The sequence below is a fragment of the Sinocyclocheilus grahami genome, unplaced genomic scaffold (genome assembly GCF_001515645.1).
Source record: "Sinocyclocheilus grahami isolate Dianchi unplaced genomic scaffold, SAMN03320097.WGS_v1.1 scaffold324.1, whole genome shotgun sequence".
In the NCBI taxonomy this organism is placed as follows: Eukaryota; Metazoa; Chordata; class Actinopteri; order Cypriniformes; family Cyprinidae; genus Sinocyclocheilus; species Sinocyclocheilus grahami.
Window position 1 is genome coordinate 1,320,409 of NW_015505503.1, and position 2,293 is coordinate 1,322,701.

At 38.5% G+C, this 2,293-nt stretch overlaps 1 long non-coding RNA gene across 1 annotated transcript in view; it reads left to right on the top strand.

The window, feature by feature from the left end:
* Positions 1 to 1,455: 1,455 nt before the first annotated feature.
* LOC107602314 (uncharacterized) overlaps positions 1,456 to 2,293 on the top strand; it is a 24,030-nt gene continuing 23,192 nt past the window's right edge. The window contains exon 1 of the long non-coding RNA XR_001611019.1: positions 1,456 to 1,475. This is a non-coding gene — a long non-coding RNA (uncharacterized lncRNA). The remainder of the gene's footprint in view (positions 1,476 to 2,293) is intronic.

The following is a 2,293-nucleotide window of genomic DNA, read 5'->3' on the forward strand; positions in this document are numbered from 1 at the left end:
TAAAAAAAAACAAAAAAAAAACACTTACTATAGGGGTCAAAACAGAACTTTAATAAAATATAAAAGTAAATAAATAAATAAATAGTAATTATATTGTATTATTTACAAATTACAATTGTAGCACTAGACAGTTACCTATGGCTATGATTTTATTAATACAGTTGTCTGATTGATTTTAGTCTCAAGCATTTAGAAATGATGCAAAGGAAAACTAAGCAGTTTCTCTACGATAAAACCATGGTCCCTTTTTGTAAGGGTTGTGATGTCCACATGCTTTTGTTGAAGAAATTATTGAGGCTGTCGCATTTCTTTTGCAAAATGGTGGCCAAAAATTAAACATTGAGTGGATATTTGAATTAAATGTTTGGTCAATATTAAAGGACTTGATCGTCCTGTAAGTGTAACAGCAGCAGTTACCAGGCTTTTGGCTCCCTTTGCCAAAGGCAAAAATTGTCTACTTTGTATTACATTATGTATTTTTACAGTGCTATTCAATGAAACCACTTAATTCACATTGTTTTATATAATGCATTTTAAGTCATTTTAAAAGCTGTTGTTGGCTTAGGTCTGATTTTATAACCACAAAAAATATTATCTTATAATTCATTACATTTATATAACGCTTTTCTAGGCACTCAAAGCACTTTACATTGTCAGGAGGTATCTCCTCATCCACCACCAGTGTGCAGCATCCACCTGGATGATGCGACGGCAGCCATAGTGCGCCAGAGGAGACAGAGTGATGAAGCCAATCAGCAGATATGGGGATTGTTAGGAGGCCATGATGATCAGAGGTCAATGGGCAAATTTGGCCAGGATGCCGAGGTCACACCTCTACTCTTTTCGAAAGACATCCTGGGATTTTTAATGACCACAGAGAGTCAGGACCTCGGTTTACCGTCTCATCCACAGGATGAAGGAAGTATATTAATACTTCTTTGTAAACTATTACACTGAAAAAATTATACTACCTTTTTTAAGGTAAATGGTTGCAAACTATTTATTTTAGCTACATTTCATTAAAAAAAATGTTGAAAGTTAGTAAACTAAATTTGTTTATTTATATGTAGCTAAAATAAATAGATTGCAACCACTTACCTTAAAAAAAATAGTAAATTCAATGAATAATTTTTTCAGTTTATTTGAATTAACAAAACCATGGTTAATTTGTGGTTACATCCATGGCTACGAGAACCATGATTTTTGGTTTTATTCGTAAAACCATGGCTAATTTTTGAAAGGGAACATGGAAAGTCAGAGAGAATATTAGATGCGTTGTTGGTGGCTAAATTATCACCGACACCGACATTAAACACGTTATTAACGTCAACATCCAAAACAGTTTCACAGGATTTAGGCTACCTGAAAGTGATGCGCAGGGAATGGCGCTTCACGTGTGCTTAGCCTAAAATGCATTTTTTTAATAATTATAATTATATATATATATATATATATATATATATATGTGTGTGTGTGTGTGTGTGTTCATCTTTATATTTTTATTTATGTATATGTTAATTTTAATATTAATATAGAACGTCTCACGTTACTTATGTAATCATGGTTCCCTGAGTAGGGAACGACACTGCGTCCTCTAGGGGGCACTATGGGGAACGCCTCGCCGTGACCCGTGTCTGAAGCATACATTGAAAAAACACCAAAAACACGTTGGCCGGCGACAGCCCATGACGTCACTACCGGTGCGACTATTAGTATAAATCATTCACTTCTTCGTCTGAAGCAGTGTCTCGTTCCCTACTCAGGGAACCATGGTTGGGGTGTCTCAAGTAACCTGAGACATTTTCTTTCAAGGGAACTTCAAACTGCGTCCTCTAGGGAGCACTATGGGGAATGGTATACCCACGCCGCCATGCTGAGGGGAATGCGGGCCAGAACCATGGCGAGCACTAAGTACCAACTTTACTATTTTCATGGTGAGTTGCCCCTGGGACGTCAGACGGCTGTCCGTGACTTTATCCCCTACTGCCAAAGGCCTAGGCTACATACCCAAACTTACCTGTTAGGGCCAGACTCCTGGGCCCGGGGTAGAGCTCCAGGCTTGGAATCAAATAGATTCCTTTAAGGGGATACGACCAAGAGCCTAGTATCATACTAAGTCTTGGCCTGTCACACAGGGGCTACCGCTTGCTCTTGAATAAGCTCTGAAATTAATGTCTCAACAGACCCCTAGTAGCAACACCCTGTTAAAATAGGTATCCTAGGATACCTAGGTGGAGTGGCGCCCAAGGTGAACGGGGCTCTAACCAGCTCAAGAAAGGGCACGAAGCAACCG